The 18,612-nt window shown below is 36.3% G+C and overlaps 1 protein-coding gene and 1 pseudogene across 1 annotated transcript in view; one reads left to right on the forward strand and one right to left on the reverse strand.

The window, feature by feature from the left end:
* The window catches only part of GRID2 (glutamate ionotropic receptor delta type subunit 2), a 1,609,032-nt gene that overhangs the window by 417,587 nt on the left and 1,172,833 nt on the right, over positions 1–18,612 (reverse strand). The window lies entirely within an intron of this gene.
* Positions 2,976–3,501, forward strand: LOC102407408 (annotated as a pseudogene).

Consider the following 18,612-nt stretch of genomic DNA (forward strand, 5'->3'; position numbering starts at 1 on the left):
AGAACTGTACCCATAAAATTATAAGACACTAATGAAAGAAATCAAAGACTACATAAACATTCCATGTTCCTGGGTAGAAAGAATCAATGCTGTGAAAATGATTGTACTATCAAAGGCAATGTACAGATTCAATGCAATCTCTTTCAAATTCCAAAGACATTTTTCAGAGAACTAGAACAAAAAACTTCACAATTCATATGGAAACACAAAAGACTCTGAATAGCCAAAGCAGTCTTGAGAAAGAAGAATGGAATTGGAGGAATCAATCTTCCTGACTTTAGATTATACTACAAAGCCATAGTCATCCAGACAGTATGGTACTGGCACAAAAACAGAAATATAGACCAATGGAACAAGATAGAAAGTCCAGAAATAATCCCATGCACCTATGGGCATCTTATTTTTGACAAAGGAGGCAATATACAATGGGGCAAAGACAGCCTCTTCAATAAATGGTGCAGGGAGAACTTGATGGCTACATGTAAAAGAATGAAATTAGAACCCTTCCTAATACCATACACAAAGATAAACTCAAAATGGATTAAAGAACTAAATGTAAGACCAAAAACTATAAAACTCTTAGAGGAAAACACAGGTAGAACACATGATGACATAAATTAAAGCAAGATCCTCCATGACCCACCTCCTGCTGCTGCTGCTGCTGCTAAGTCGCTTCAGTCGTGTCCGACTCTGTGCGACCCCACAGATGGCAGCCCACCAGGCTCCCCCATCCCTGGGATTCTCCAGGTAAGAACACTGGAGTGGGTTGCCATTTCCTTCTGCAGTGCATGAAAGTGAAAAGTGAAAGTGAAGTCGCTCAGTTAAGTGTCCGACTCTTTGTGACCCCATGGACTACAGCCTACCAGGCTCCTCCGTCCATGGGATTTTCCAGGCACGAGTAATGGAGTGGGTTGCCATTGCCTCCTCCATGACCCACCTCCTACAGTAACAGAAATAAAAACAAAAGTAAACAAGTGGGACCTGATTAAATTAAAAGCTTTTGCACAGCAAAGGAAACTATAAGCAAGGTGAAAAGACAACCCTCAGAATGGCAGAAAATAATAGCATGAAACAACTGACAAAGGATTAATTTCCAAAATATACAAGCTGCTCATACAACTCAATACCAGAAGAACAAACAACCCAATCAAAAAGTGGGAAGAAGACCTAAACAGACATTTCTACAAAGAAGACATACAGATGGCTAACAAACACATGAAAAGATGCTCAACATCACTCATTATTAGAGAAATGCAAATCAGAACTACAATGAGATATCACCTCACACAGGTCAGAATGGCCATCATCAAAGAGTCTACAAGCAATAAATGGTGGAGAGGGTGTGGAGAAAAGGGAACACTCTTGCACTGTTGGTGGGAATGCAAATCGATACAGCCACTAGGAAAGATGGTATGGAGATTCCTTAAAAAACTAAGAATAAAACTACCATATGACCCAGCACTCCTAGGTTTCCCAGGTTTCCCTGAGGAAACCAAAATTGAAAAGACATATATGTCCCATTGTTCATTGCAGAGCTATTTACAATAGGTAGAACATGGAAGCAAACTAGATGTCCATCGATAAATGAATGGATAAAGAAGTAGTGGTACATATACCCAATGGACTATTACTCAGCCATAAAAAGGAACACACTTGAGTTAGTTCTAATGAGGTGGATGAACCTAGAACCTATTATACAGAGTGAAGTAAGTCAGAAAGAGAAAGTTAAATATATTCTAACACATATATACAGAATCTAGAAAAATGGTACTGAAGAATTTATTTTCAGGGCAGCAATGGAGAAACAGACATAAAGAATAGACTCATGGACATGGGGAGAGGGAAAAAACCAAACACTATGATGTGCTGTGGTATATAATAGCAATATCTATCTAAATGTAATAAAGAAAATGTTCCCTACTGTGATTCATATAGACATTTCTACATGCACTTTCATCTTTGTAGTGACTGAAACACTTTCAAAAATGTCTATGATTTGCAAAATAAGGCAGATTAGATCATGATTTGTTTTCTATAGCTGCCATAATAAATTACCACAATTTCAGCAGTTTAAACAGCATAAATTTGTTCTCTCACAGTTCTAGAGAATAGATCTGAAATCAAGATGTTGTCAGGGCTCTGTTTTCTCCAAAGCAACTAGATGAGAATCTTTCCTTGCCTTTTCCAGTTGCTGGTGGGTCCAGGCAGTCCTCAGCTTGTGGCTGAGAAATTCCAATCTCTGCCTCTAAAGTCTTTACACAGCCACTCTGTCTTTGTCCTTTTCTGTCTTAAATCTTCCACCATCTTTCTAAGGATATTTACGGTCTGCCTGGATAATCTACGGTGATTCCATTTTGAAGTCCTTATATTAGTTGTATGTGCAAAGGCCTTTCTCCCAAATAAGCTCACATTCACAGGTTTCAGGGGTTAGTTCATGGACATTTTTTTCTTTTTTTGCAGGGGTATAGGGGATGACCATTCAGTCAGTACAGATCATAGTTCATAAATCCTCATTTTAGTATCAAGTTTTTGTTGTTGTTGTTGTCTAGTTTTGGAGATTTTTGGCTGATTGCTTTAAATTTCCTCAAATTAGAATCAAGAAAGCACTTACCAAATACTGACGAGTTTGCTCTTGCCACATGTCTCAAACAAGACTCCTGTAGCGCTTATTATCTGGGCTAATTAATCTAATTTTTAGTCACTGACCTACTTATTTCCCCCAGCAGAATCATCTTTTTTACTTATAATACCTGTAGCACTTTTGTATTACTAACATACAATATATAGCCAATAAATGGCTTTGATCCAAATATTTGTTTCTTTATCCTCAATACATTGCACTTGGTTTAATAAATGTATGGGCAAAGCAGGAGAAACCTCCACTGAGGAGACTTTGGTCATGGCCCTCTCCCACAATGTTCCCTCTCCCTGCCCTCAGGGGATCACTAGGCACCGTGCCTCTAATGTAAAAAAAAATGAGAAAGAAACAGAACAAACAGGATAAAAAATTCAAAGAGGCAGAATCTGAAGAATTTGTAGTAGAAAAAGAACTAGACTGACATGTAGTAAACGGGAAGGTGAGGTATTTCCTGAAATGGAAGAGATTAACAGATACAGACAATCCTTTAGAGCTGGAAGAACATTTAGATTGTCCAGAGTTAATTGAAGCATTTCTTAATTCTCAAAAAGCTGGTAAAGAAAAAGATGGTACAAAAAGAAAATATCTGATAGTGAACCTGGTGATAGCAAATCATAGAAGAAAAGAGATCCTGCTTGAGCAAGAAGTTTTACCAGAGGTCCTGATCCAGAATAAACAATTGGTGCCACAGACATCAGTGGAGACTTTAATGATTTTCATGAAATGGAAAACTTCAGATGAGGTGGAATTGGTGCAGGCAATAGAGGTGAATATGAAGTGTCCTCAAATTATAATTGCTTTTCTTTGAAGACAGACTGACTTAGCATTTTTGTCCAGAAGATAAAGAAGTAACTACATTCTAAAGAAAATCAAGTTTGATATGCTCATTTTGAAGTATTATTGGGGAAGTTGTTGGATTTTTTGTTTGTTTTTGCATCTATAGCACTTGTTACTTTATACAAATAAAACATTTCTGTAGTTGCTTCCTTTAGCAGAAAGAACATTTGATACCATAGTATATTATTTCTTCTGCATTAGAGAAGAACTTTTCTAAATGTTGGGGAAAATCTTCACAGTCATTTACAATTTGCACTTACTCATATATGCCTACGGAGAAGGCAATGATACCCCACTCCAGTACTTTTGCCAAGAAAATACCATGGACGGAGGAGCCTGGTAGGCTGCAGTCCATGGGGTCGCTAGAGTCGGACACGACTAAGCGACTTCACTTTCACTTTTCACTTTCATGCATTGGAGAAGGAAATGGCAACCCACTCCAGTGTTCTTGCCTGGAGCATCCCAGGGATGGGGAAGCCTGGTGGGCTGCCTTCTATGGGGTCGCACAGAGTCAGAGACGACTGAAGTGACTTAGCAGCAGTAGCATATATGCCTAACCTGGAGGAGGGCATGGCAACCCACTTCAGTATTCTTGCCTGGAGAATCCCATGGATAGAGGAGTCTGGTGGACTACACAGTCCATAGGTCACAAAGAGTCAGACACGACTGAAGCGACTGAGCACATAATATGCCTAAGGGCCATTTTGGGCTTTTTATATGTGTATACATAAAATACATATATAAATAGTTTGGGGGTTTTGTTGTTGTTTAAATATGTCTGTTGTTGTTTAGTCACTAATTCATGTCCCATTCTTTTGTGACCTCATGGACTGTAGACCTCCAGGCTCCTCTGTCCATTGGATTTCCCAGGCAAGAATACTGGAGTGGGTTGCCATTTCCTTCTCCAGGAGATCTTTCCAACTCGGGATCAAACTTATGTCTCTTGCATTGGCAGGTAAATTCTTAACCTCCGAGCTCCTAGGAAGCCCTTAAATATGTTTACTAACCAGGATCCTCTATAACCCACCTCCTAGAATATTGGAAATAAAGCAAAAATAAACAAATGGGACCTAATTAAACTTAAAAGCTTCTGCACAACAAAGGAAACTATAAGCAAGGTGAAAAGACAGCCTTCAGAATGGGAGAAGATAATAGCAAATGAAGCAACTGACAAACAACTAATCTCGAGAATATACAAGCAACTCCTACAGCTTAATTCCAGAAAAATAAATGACCCAATCAAAAAATGGGCCAAAGAACTAAATAGACATTTCTCCGAAGAAGACATACAGATGGCTAACAAACACATGAAAAGATGCTCAACATCACTCATTATCAGAGAAATGCAAATCAAAACCACTATGAGGTACCATTTCACGCCAGTCAGAATGGCTGCGATCCAAAAGTCTACAAGCAATAAATGCTGGAGAGGGTGTGGAGAAAAGGGAACCTCTTACACTGTTGGTGGGAATGCAAACTAGTACAGCCACTATGGAGAACAGTGTGGAGATTCCTTAAAAAACTGGAACTAGAACTGCCTTATGACCTAGCAATCCCACTGCTGGGCATACACACTGAGGAAACCAGAAGGGAAAGAGATACGTGTACCCCAGTGTTCATCGCAGCACTGTTTATAATAGCCAGGACATGGAAGCCACCTAGATGTCCATCAGCAGATGAATGGATAAGAACGCTGTGGTACATATACACAATGGAGTATTACTCAGCCATTAAGAAGAATACATTTCAATCAGTTCTAATGAGGTGGATGAAACTGGAGCCTATTATACAGAGTGAAGTAAGCCAGAAAGAAAAACACCAATACAGTATACTAACGCATATATATGGAATTTAGAAAGATGGTAACGATAACCCTGTATACGAGACAGCGAAAGAGACACTGATGTATAGAACAGTCTTTTGGACTCCGTGGGAGAGGGAGAGGGTGGGATGATTTGGGAGAATGGCATTGAAATATGTATAATATCATATATGAAACGAGTCGCCAGTGCAGGTTCGATGCATGATACTGGACGCTTGGGGATGGTACACTGGGACGACCCAGAAGGATGGTATGGGGAGGGAGGAGGGAGGAGGGTTCAGGATGGGGAACACATGTATACCTGTGGCGGATTCATTTCGATATATAGCAAAACCAATACAATATTGTAAAGTTAAAAATAAAATAAAGTTTAAAAAACAAAACAAAACAAAAACCTAGGAATAAAACTAAAAAAAAAAAAGAAGAGAAAAAATAAAAATATTATACAAAATGAAAAGCTATTCTTGAAGAAATAGTAATAATAAAGAAGAAATAAATAATAGAATAAACTCTCCAGCATGACAAACTTAGGTTTTCAGGATGGGGAACACATGTATACCTGTGGCGGATTCATTTTGATATATGGCAAAACCAATACAATATTGTAAAGTTAAAAAATAAAATAAAAGAAAAAAAATATATGTTTACTAAAACAAAAACAGCCATTCATAACCATGGATAAGCCCATATTTCTGGGATTCCATCATTTTGAGCAATATAATAAGTCATTTCAAGTTAAAAAGAAAATTTTTTGAAGTCTTAATCTTTCATGTTAAATAATTTTATAGTTAATTAGACAAGGTAATGCAAACAATTTAAATTGGACAATGTTTTAAAGCAGCCCTATCAGAATCTGCATCCATATCTTCAGTCATCCAAATGGAATTTTAAATGCAAAGCCCCTGAACGAAAAATTTTATCACTATCAACAACCTTCTCATTCAAATGAAAAAGCTAGAAAAATTCTGGTATGTTTTAATTAGCCAAAGAAGCCTTAGTTAAATGGACATTCAGAGGTTCCTTAGGAAAAACCATTCTTTTACAAGAAGTTGAATTCACTGTGCTTTATTTACTGAAAGGTTGTGATACATGTAATGTCTCAGACTTGTTCATGGAAACCTAATCTGTAGGAATAAATGCGTGAACAAATTTTTCTAATCTAAACTTGACCTGCATGTTTTGTCAAACTTTACCCGAACCCATTTTACATATAGACTCGATCTCAGTATTTTCGGTTACTGGGTTCAGCAGAAGTCAGGAAAAACAATAACTTTGTAGTAATCAGAATGTTATTAACTGTATATTATTCACTTTATAGTAAATACTGGTGAATAGTGGTCAAATATATCCCTTTAAAAAATAGATGTATGAATGGACTTATTCTTCCTTAGACATACCCAGATGCATTTCATATATACTTTTATATCTGCTATGGAGAAAAACAGTAGAAAAATATCTTTCACTTCTTTAATCTATGTTTGGCTTTTTAAAGCCAATTATAAAAAAAAGAAGGGAAAGGATAAGCTATGTGTGATTAACTGCTGTCAGACATAGGTACTAAAATCAGAGTGAGTAAAAAGCACATGCAACTCAAATATTTTTGAATAACTTTTATATTCTGTATTTTTATCACTATGTCAATGCAGTCAACATTTTGGTTGATCTTCAATCCTTTTATATTTAAATATATACTTTGTCTTATTTATAGCAGCAAGTAAAAAGAGTAAACTTTCAATGAACATTGGTTATTTATGTTATGTTCACTGAAAAACTTTCTACAACAACATAATTTTTCCATAGGTTTGCCTACTGTATACTCTATGTGAAGATTATTATATTATTTAATATATCTTTCCTTAATGTAAAGAATCAATGTTTCATTCGCCCTATGAATAATAAGGTCATGCTATTGAGGATGAAATTGTTAATCAGTCTTGTTCTTCTGTACATACTAGGAATTATTCAGGAGATAACAGAAAATTTTTGCAAAGAGATGCTCTATTCAACTAAGGAAATGATTTTCAGCTGGGAGCATATTCTCCCAGAAAGAAACAAATTGTAACCTTTCTCCAAAGTCAAAGCATAATGGAGTACCAGATACATAAAGGCTTCAAGCTAAAGAATAACAACATTTGGTTAGTATCAGAAAATTTTGGGGGGGGGGGAGCGGGAAAGGAATATAGACAGACTAAAACTGAGATTATTCTCCTAGACATAACCTTTCTGAAAAATATCTCTACTTCTTTATTAAAATGCATTTAAAAATTAGTATCAGAATCCCAACACATGCCTTTGTGAATTTTTTGAACCATATAGTAAAATGTATAAAATTTTATTATACTAAAGTAATAAAATCCAGAGTAAATGAATCTGGAGGAATCTGATCAACTTATAGTAACAATTACAGAATCCTTAATAGAAGAATATATAAGAACTTTCCTTCATATGATGTTGCTTTAAAAGGTTTATTTTTAAGGAATACTGACTCAATGATTATTCTAAGTATTTCTGTATAATCTTCTGTTGAAATTGGAGATGTCAGCCACTTTTCTTTGAGTGAAAACAATTTTGGGGGTTTATTAAAATCTCAATTTAATTTAAACAAGTATTAATTTGGTTAAAGTAAAAAAATCATCTCTGGATTTAAATATATTAGATTGTCTTCAAAACATGGTATAAATAAAATAGTCAGGCTTAAAATTCTCTCCTAGATATAATTTTGAGGAAAAAAAATGTATAACCATCATTGTATCTATCATTTATGGAGGGCTTACTGTGTATCTGAAACTGATAAGCATTGCATTTATATCCATTATTTCATCTAATTTTAATCACAAAGTTTTCTGAGCTTTAATTTATTAAGTTAAACCTTATAAAATAACTAAAATTTTATAATTTTGACCTGAACATTGAAACTACATATTCTGTAGTAAAAATATAGAGATAGAATAATTTTGTTTTAGAGTATATTCTTGTTCATTTAATATGTAAGAAATCAGAAAATCACTTTTTTTTCTTCTAGAATCCTTTTTAAATACAATGCTACCGTGGAAAGTAAAATAGAAACTATGGATTTGGACATTAATTTTGGTTCTGATAAAGCTGTTTTCCAACCCAGGGGGGAAAGATTCTTGAAACACTTCAAATATCACCCCAGTCCTCAAAAGTGTTATTACAGTATTTTATGCAGTCAAGCTAACAGCTGGATTGGACATATTTTGAAGTGTATTTGGGACAGGAGGGCATAAAATGACAAGCACCACTGTGTGAAGTCTAAATTTATTGAGCTGAACATTATCAGAGAAACATCTGGGCAGGTTACCACAGGTGACTAAAATATTGTGCTAATGAGGGTGGCATCAAAGCTTAACGCTCGTATAAGGTAGTTTGCTCGGAGAGCAGAAACACTTCCCTCCAACCAGAGCTTGTTCTCCGAACCTCGGCTAGCTCTCCAATGCACATAATTAACCTTGCAGGGAAAGCTCAGGAGACAGACAGATTGATTCATCAAAATGCATCATTACAATAGGAAAAACAACTAAAAAGATGTACCAAATACCACTTTGTGATCATCTGCTAAATTAAAAATGCCAGTATAAAACTTTACAACTTTTTATTATAAAAAATTTTAAATATACATGGACAGAATTGAATCATGAATCTAAATATTCATCACTCTGCTTAAGCAATTATCAATGCATTTTTCCAAGCTGTTTATTTATACTCCTATTCCTTTTTGCCACCATCCCTACCTAATTTATTTTGAAATAAATGCCAGATATTATATAATTTTATTTCTAATTATCTCAGTAAATATCTCTGAGCATTAAGAGGTATTTTAAAAAAAAGAGCTATTTAAAAACACAATCATGATGTCATTATCATGCTCCCTAAAATTTACAATTTCTTAAAATTATCAAATATGTTTGTATTCCAGTTGCCCTAATTCAAATTAGGATCCATATTTCACAATAGTTAATATGTCACCCTGCTTATTTAACTTATATGCAGAATATATCATGAGAAATGCTGGACTGGAAGAAGCACAAGCTGGAATCAAGATTGCCGGGAGAAATATCAATCACCTCAGATATGCAGATGACACCACCCTTAAGGCAGAAAGTGAAGAGGAACTAAAAAGCCTCTTGATGAAAGTGAAAGAGGAGAGTGAAAAAGTTGGCTTAAAGCTCAACATTCAGAAAACAAAGATCATGGCATCTGGTCCCATCACTTCATGGGAAATAGATGGGGAAACAGTGGAAACACTGGCAGACTTTATTTTTTTGGGCTCCAAAATCACTGCAGATGGTGACTGCAGCCATGAAATTAAAAGATGCTTACTCCTTGGAAGGAAAGTTATGACCAACCTAGATAGCATATTCAAAAGCAGAGACATTACCTTGCCAACAAAGGTTCGTCTAGTCAAGGCTATGGTTTTTCCTGTGGTCATGTATGGATGTGAGAGTTGGACTGTGAAGAAGGCTGAGTGCCGAAGAATTGCTGCTTTTGAACTGTGGTGTTGGAGAAGACTCTTGAGAGTCCCTTGGACTGCAAGGAGATCCAACCAGTCCATTCTGAAGGAGATCAGCCCTGAGATTTCTTTGGAAGGAATGATGCTAAAGCTGAAACTCCAGTACTTTGGCCATCTCATGCGAAGAGTTGACTCATTGGAAAAGACTCTGATGCTGGGAGGGATTGGGGGCAGGAGGAGAAGGGGATGACAGAGGATGAGATGGCTGGATGGCATCACTGACTCGATGGACGTGAGTCTGAGTGAACTCTGGGAGTTGGTGATGGACAGGGAGACCTGGCGTGCTGTGATTCATGGGGTCGCAAAGAGTTGGACACGACTGAGCGACTGAACTAAACTGAACTGAATATGTCTCTTGAGTCTTTTTATTTAAAGATTCTCCATTGTCTACCTTCATCTCTTCGTATAATCCAAGCATCAAAGAAAAACAAATGGTATCTTCTGTAGTTTCCTAAGGTCTGGATTGTGATGAATCCTTCCGCATGACTTAACACATCCCTATGCCCACTGTATTTTCTGTAAATTGGTAAACCTATATAGCTGATCTAATTTATATAATATTTGTCAAGAATCTGGTGTGTGTACTTTAAACATCAACAACCTCAATTACACAGATGATATCACTTTAATAGGCAGAAAGTGAAGAGGAACTAAAGAGTCTCTTGATGAATGTGAAAGAGGACAGTGAAAAAGCTGGCTTGAAACTCAACATTCAAAAAATGAAGATTATGGCATCTGGTTCTATCACTTGATGGCAAATAGATAGGGAAAATGTGTAAACAGTGTCAGATTTCATTTTCTTGGGCTTCAAAATCAATGCGAATGGTGACTTCAGTCTCCGGATTAAAAGATGCTTGCTCCTTGGAAGAATAGCTATGACAAATCTAGACAGCATATTAAAAAGCAGAGATACCACTTTGCCAACAAAGGTCCATATAGTCAAAGCTATAATTTTTCTAGTAGTCATGTATGGATGTGAGAGTCGAACTATAAAGAAGGCTGAGCACTGAAGAATTGATGCTTTTGAACTGTGGTGTTGGAGAAGACTATTGAGAGTCCCTTGGATGGCAAGTAGATCAAGCCAGTCAATCCTAAGGGAAATCAATCCTGAATATTCATTGGAAGGACTGATGCTGAAGCTGAAGCTCCAATACTTTGGCCACCTGATACAAACAGCCAACTCTTAGGAAAAGACCCTGATACTGGGAAAGTTTGAAGGCAGGAGGAGAAAGCAACAACAGATGATGAGATGGTTGGATGGCATTACTGACTCAATGGACATGAATTTGAGCAAACTCAGGGAGACAGTGAAGGACAGAGAAGCCTGGCGTGCTGCAGTTTATGGGGTCACAAAGAGACAGACACGGCTTAGAGACTAAACTACAACAACTGCAAAGAGAAGCCACATACCCTCCATTTCCTTCTCTCTTAGTGATATTATCAACTACTACGTTCATTTATTATGTTCAGTAGTGTTATGTTGCCCTGAAATTCATATATTGAAGCCCTAATCCCCAGGACTTCAGAATGTGACTGTATTTTGAGAAAGGGCTTCCAAAAGAGGTAATTCAAGTTAAATGAGGTCACATGAGTTGTTTCTAATCTAATCATACTGGTGTAATCATGGGTAGAGGATGCGAGAGCATACAGAGAGACACCAGGGATAGAAGCACTATGAGGAAAGACCACCTAAGGATATAGTGAGAAGGTGGCCATCTGCAAGCAAAGAAGAGAGGCCTCAGAAGAAAGTGAACCTGCTGACACCTTGAACTTGGACTTCCAGCCTCCAGAACTGTGAGCAAATAAACTGCTGAAGCCACCCAGAGTGTGGTGCTTTCTTACAGTAGCCTTAGAGAACTAATAAATTAGTAATGACAAAATGCCAAAGTTTAAATTATATCATTTCTTCTTAGATAGGAGGAATAGTTGAAGAAAAACCCCTATTTTTCTTCATTCATTATTTAGTTAGCCTGAGGTAGGTTTTGTCTTCACACACACACACAAATAAATTGGCTCATTAGCACCCTTTAAAGAGGAATATGTCATTATAACTTATGATTTAAACACATTTGGTGGTAAAATAATAAGTGCTCTGGCGTTCTTTCCTAAGATCAAGCCTGGGGAAACTGCAGAGTGAAACACAGATTCCAGAAACCTATATAACAGCACTGTGGGGATCTCCTGGGAAGGGGAAGCATATACTGAAGTGTTGTATCTGGAATATATGTAGTTGTAGCCTAGGGATAGGGTAACTAAAACCAAAAATGAAATAGATCAAGTGTTTTAAATTCAGCTCATGCCTTTTCCATGTGTAGACTTGGAATACCATTGCCTAGTTCTTCCTTGCAGAAATCTGATGCAGTTACCCACAGCACAAATCAATTTATTGGGAGTGGGTCAGTGCAAAGAATAGCAGAACAGAACAAAATTTTGCTGGGATATGGAATTGAAAAATGCAGATACCGGTTGACCAGCTTTACACACTACTTAGCCCACTCTTTCCCCCTCTAGACCTCCCAGTTTAGTTCAGTTGCTCACTCGTGTCCAGCTCTTTGCCACCCCATGAACTGCAGCATGCCAGGCCTCCCTGTCCATCACCAACTCCTGGAGTCCACCAAAACCCAAGTCCATTGAGTTGGTAATGCCATCCAGACTGTAAATGGCTTCAGATTTGACCCTCTTATCAAGCTAACATTATCTTGCCACAATTTCATGATGTAATCAGAAGGCATACTCTTGGGTCAGATACTATCTCCCATAGCAATAGCAGTATCTTCATTGGCACCTATTCCTCAAGTTCCAGGTCCTACAGGAGGGTTCAAAGAGGGCCAGGTGATGCCTAGAAAAGCAGTATGTTGCCTTACAAGAGAGAAACCCTGAGCTTAGGGAACCCAAATCTTTTACAACTAGCAATAAACTTGCCTGCCATTTGCTTCTGAAGGAGATATTATTTTATTATACTGGACAGCAAACAAATCTGACCTTTGCTTTGGAGAAAGACACTATTTCTATCTTCCAAGGCTGTTCACTATACAAACATTTTTGAAAGAATAATTTAACGACAGTGTCTCAGTTAATAACAGTTGCAAAAACCCTAGAGGCTCGTGAAAACCTGTCTTTCAACATATACATTGTGAAGCTTAAAGTAGAAGAATTTTGTTCCAGTATTTATAAGAGGGATATTCTGGGAGATAAACTATCAAAAAACTAAAGCTATTGATATACACATAGTGTGTACACACACACACGCACACACACACACACACATACAGTTTATTTGTGACCAGAATGAAAACCACCTGTTTCTGGATTAGGGTAATCTCCAGGGATGCATATAGGGAGGGTGTCATGGGCGATTTCAACTGGCTGACTCTTTAACTGACAAGGAAAGGTAAAATCATGTATATTCCAAAATTAAACAGAGAAAATTGAAATATTATCTGGCAAAACTCAAATCATCAGTTAGGGCATACTAACCAAATAAACATTGATCCAGCTATATTTGCACCCCTGTATTTTAGGTTAGGTACCCCTGTACAGTTTCTGACCATACTATTTTCTCAGCTTATACACTTTTTTTTTTACAGATTGATTGATAAACATGCAGGGTTATTAAGCATGAAACAACTAGCACAGTTGAGCACTCTTGCTATTCCTGTTTCCACACATGTGGTCCACTGTTACCCTGCATCGATTCTGAAATGGTGATGTGATCTAATCAAAATATGCTGCAATGACTGGAACCTGAACTTGAAAAGATAATATGAAATATTATTGCCTTCCTTAGGCACAAAGAAAAACACATTAAAAATGATATAATTTAAAATGAATTTTCTTCATCTACATGACAACATCTGCTGGAATTATAACGACCTAACTTGACAGTGCAATCTAACTGTCCCAAGTATTTAAGTGGAAAGTGACATATAATAAATGCATGGTGGATTTTAAACCAAGAATTGGCATGGAAACAACTTGCCACTTAAGACAATACATGAGAGCGTGAAACTATTCTAATACGCTTCTGTAGTATATCTAATTCTTTGAAAACCAAGCTATTGTTTCAAGCATTTCTAAATCTATTTCCTTTCAAATATTTTTATTATTTAAAAACAACAAACATTTGCCTAATGCTCTAATAGCCTTCCCCAATTGACATTCGTTATTTCAATTACAGAACAAAAGAATAATTTTAATGACCATTTTCTCAATTTTCCCAAGATTGGTACATGCTATCACTGGCACCAGTCAAGACTCACAGAAGAGAAGTTAGCTAATTATATCCAATGGATGCTTTAGTATTAAGCCTAATTCTCTGCGTCAGCAACACTGCTAAGGTTAACTACTGCGGTGAAGATTCACTTAGAGAAGATTTCATACTCTTTCTGTCAATTAAGATTCTGGGGAAATAACAAGATCCATTAATGAAGAAAAAGGCCCTATAGAGTACAAAGATATATAAGACATAGTTCCTGTCCAGAGTTGATAACATCTTGTTGGTGAGATGATAATGAGTATAAGTCAACAAATCGCATTCTATGTACCTGCACCATATACTGATAAAAATAAATGATTACTGCATTATAATATGAAGAGATTAAATAGAAAGTCACATTACCATTTGCCAGCACAGAAATGACATTAAAGAAATAAAATGTTTTATCTAGGTTGTGGGGGTGGGAGGGGGAACCTTAGTAGAGAGGTGTTATTTGAACTACAAGTATAGAATGAATAAGAACAAAAGATATCATAAAATTCTATTTTGAAGCATAGCAGAAGCAAAACCCCAAGTTTACATGTGATAAATATTAGCAAGTTCCAAGCTAAAGAAGGGATTAAAGAGATAATAAAAGGTTTCTGTTGGGAAATGATGGAAAACAAGGTTGAATGCAGAAGGTAGGAAAGATTATTCAGGACTCTCAAGGCTAGGAGATGGGTTTAAGGTGAGGTTAGAAAGAGTGAATCTTTTCAAGTGGACACTCATGTGTCCACCACCAAGCCTAATAAGGATTATGACGGCTTTTTGGAGGGCTGGGTAATAATACAGGTGCTCAAAAGAGTATTATCTATTTATATACTATATACCTATCAAATTATCAGTACTGGCTGGGAGTTACAATTGTTCAGTCACTAAGTTGTGCCCAACTCTGCAATCCCATGGACTGCAGCACATCAAGCTTTCCTTCCTTCACTATCTCTCAGAGTTTGCTCAAACTTACGTCCTTTGGGTCAGTGATACTATCCAACCATCCCCTCCTGTCTCCCTCTTCTCAGTCTTTCCCATCATCAGAGTCTTTCTCAGCATCAGGGTCTTTTCCATTGAGTCTGCTCTTCACATCAGGTGGCCAAAGTACTGGAACTTCCACTTGCTTCAGTGTTGGTCCTTCCAATGAATATCCAGGACTGATTTCCTTTAGGATTGACCGGCTTGATCTCCTTGCTGCCCAATGGGCCCTCCATATTTTAAACATATTTTCATAATTATCTTACAAACTGGGCATTATTAGTGAGGCTTTCAAAGGTTACTGCCTTCCTCTGCTCATGTAACCAGGTATGTATTATCTACCATTATATCACAGAAAAGTGCATCTGATTCAAATGCTATTTAAGCAAACAATATCCATGATGAAAACAATATTTATGGAAAATTAGTTTGGAAACAGAGTGGAAAATGCAGTGAAGGAAGAACATACTACAGGCACAAATTGTCTCATTTAAGAGACAATTAAATGAATTTTCCATCAATGCTGAAGCCCCAAAGAGAAGACAAAATGAAAGGGAAATCAATTGATTAAATAATTAAGATTAAGATAATAATGGAGAAAAGGTGGATATGTAATCATGGGATGTAACTGAAGATAGACCAACAAGGAAAAATTTGCAATCAGGCTAGTGGAATACAAGAAGAGGTCAGGAAAATAACAAATATAATTTTTATAATAATTATCATTGTCAAATTAGCTCCATTTTTCTGGAAAGTTCTCCTCTCAGTCTTTTCCAGTTGCCACATTCTTAAAGACACATTCAAAATTATTTTCCTTGTATAAAATACTCTTTAATATTTTCTGAAAGATGAATCAGTCCTGAGATCTTTCACATTTATATATTGCTATTTTATCATGTTACATTGTATTGTTACCATGGTTACCTGTGTTTCTTTAACAGTGTACAATGAGGGTAGTGAAGGCAGGGATCCTTTGTTATATTTATATTAGAACACAAAGTATATGGGCTTCCCTGGTGGCTCAGTGGTAAAGAATTTTCCTGCCAATACATGAGACACGTGTTTGATCCCTGGATTGGGAAGATCCCCTGGAGTAGGAAATGCCAACCCATTCCGGTACTCTTGCCTGGAAAATCCCAAGGACAGAGGAGCATGGTGGGCTCTTACATGGGATGGCAAAGAGTTGGACATGACTAAGTGACTAAACAATATTCTTGACAAATATGATGCTTTAGTGCCTTTGATATTAAAGAGCTATTTGGAAATTATTTTGAAATTATCTGGCTTTATCCAGTACCAATAATGCTTTGTACTTGAATACTTTCTGAATAAACAATCCAGTGTGTCTTTCTATTTAATAGTAGGAGATAGAGCACACTGATGTCCTGGTTCTGGATGCATTTTGCTTAATCCTGTAACTATATTTATGATTATAAAACAAATACAGGTAAATCATGTCATTTAAATGTGCCAAAGGCTTTCATTTAAATTAATGTAGTTCATAAGAGGTTTATGAGCATTTACTGTGTGTCAAGAACCATGCACACAAATGGCAGTAAAAAGATAGATAGGATCCAGTCTGCCTTCAAGGAAGTCAGAGTCTAAAAGATAAATCACACGAGACAAATCATTAAACAAAATATGACACACACAGTAATAGAGTTCTATATAAAAGATACGAAGATAAAGAGTATGGATCAGGGAGAACAAAAGAGAAAATGTAATATTTGACTTGTGCCTTAATATCTATGCAGAAAATTTTAAAGTAGAAAAGAGAGGGAAGAACACTCTGGTTTTCAGGGAATAGTTGGAGCAAATTCAGTGAGATGTTCAAGAAACAGTGAACAATTCCCTGTGATTTGACCATCTGAGAAGTGTGTGTGTGTGTGTGCGTGTAGTACCAAGGAGTAAGGAGAGGAATGCTAAGTGAAAGCAATAGACAAAGACAGAGATTAGCAATTTATGAGAAGCCCTGCAAGCTTTTTAAAAGAAAACTGGTCTTCATGTATGAATCTGAAACTTAGAGAGATTGTTAAGCAGAGAACATGGTAAGATCTGTGTTTGACAAATATATGTATTTGCTGTTTATGTGAAGGTGAACAGTAGGGTCAAGAATTAGAAGCAGAACATCAATTAGAAGGCAATAGCCCTAGGATAAATTATTTGGGCTTAACCTAAAGAAATTTCAGTGGAGAATTAGCAGAAAGGAGAAGCACATGAGATCTATTCCAGAAACAGAATCAATAGGCCTTTGTGCCAGATTGCAAAGCAGCATGAAGAGAATGTGCATTGGAGATGACTATCTGGGATGCTAATTTAGACAAATAGGTGGATTACATTTGGATTACATTTTCATAACCTTAGTTTTCCTAAAGTGGATAATACTTTAATTCTGCTAAAGATGCTCTTTGTGTTCATAGAACATCATGAACTATTTATTCTAAGAAAAAGAGAACAGCCCTATATATACATTAATGTGGTGATAGAAAACTAATTTTAAAATGCAAGAGCATTTTCTAGGAGGCACCTATTCTGAAAAGGTTTATTTTTATACTTAACTCTATTTTATCTGGATATATTAAAATATTTTTATTTGTAAAACTAATTTTCAAGTATCTCTAGTCCTATCAAGAGTTGCCAATAGTTAAGAAGAATGTATTTATCTCCCCTTCCTCAAAGTTCTCCCTCTTTTATTCCTCCCCAAATTTTCTATAATTACCAGGTTTTTAGTTGCATTTCATATTTCTACTAGGTAGTGGTTACAACTTTACCATACCCTCTAGCTAGCTAAGAATTCACCATCACTTTCTCATTTGGATAAATTATAGACACTAATTGGGTTGAATTGGTGTTCTTGGCTGAGACATTAGTTAACTGTATGTTCTGTCTTGAGAAGTCCTAGTTTGAAGATCTTCAAGCAATGACACTTGATAGAATTCATTTTTGTGATAAAAACATGGAATCATTAAATAAAATTGTATTGTTTTATTTTTTTCTCTAAAATAACTTCATATCTTTATACAGTTTCTGTAATCACCTGTGTCCCCTGATAAATTATCTGCTCTAATTCAATCAACCTCATGTTATTCTTTTTTCCAAAATATAATAAACCATTTAGTGGTAATTCAACCTAACACTCACACCTATGACATTTAACTGAAGATCTCACTCAGTGCATTAGCTCATTGACATTAATCAACACTCTCCTTTGTATGTCTTTTTAACCAGCTTACATTTCACTTAACTGTTATTCAAGCCAACTCAAATTAATTTTGCAATCAAAATTTCACATGGCATTTTCTCCAGTACTTTGCTAGAAGTCAAGATGCATTACGCCTCCTCCACTCTGTTCATTTATTAAGGCTGTAAAGCTATCAAGAAAGAAACTAGCTTTGTCTGGCACACTTTGCTCTGTACTCACTTGTTCATTCTATTTATTTCTCATGGCTGTGCTTTTCTTTCAAACATGTGGTAGCATTTTCAGAATAATTTTTCATTTTTGTACTTTCTTATTTCAATCAATAAGATTAATTACATCTAAGAAATTAGTCATTTTTGTT

This window comes from Bubalus bubalis, chromosome 7 (genome assembly GCF_019923935.1).
Source record: "Bubalus bubalis isolate 160015118507 breed Murrah chromosome 7, NDDB_SH_1, whole genome shotgun sequence".
Lineage (NCBI taxonomy): Eukaryota > Metazoa > Chordata > Mammalia > Artiodactyla > Bovidae > Bubalus > Bubalus bubalis.